Here is a 240-nt window from a genome sequence, read left to right as displayed (position 1 = left end):
TCTTTTCCTTTGTTGGCGGAGGATTTTCTCTTGGACAGAAATCTGAGAGTACGCGTATGTGCATACGTATCTGAATCACACGTGTCTGATCCTTTTGTTAAAACAAGAAGGGTATTAAAGGGAACACGATACCATTCTACTAATAAATTTTTTTCCTAAGAACAGTATTTTTAAAAATGAAAACACATATTTTAACCTTTTTGAATTGGTTCTTTTATTTTTATAAAAATTATTTATAAT

Source organism: Malania oleifera, chromosome 5 (genome assembly GCF_029873635.1).
Source record: "Malania oleifera isolate guangnan ecotype guangnan chromosome 5, ASM2987363v1, whole genome shotgun sequence".
NCBI classification, from domain to species: domain Eukaryota; kingdom Viridiplantae; phylum Streptophyta; class Magnoliopsida; order Santalales; family Ximeniaceae; genus Malania; species Malania oleifera.
The sequence above is the reverse complement of the archived record's forward strand: the minus strand, read 5'-3'. Positions refer to the sequence as shown.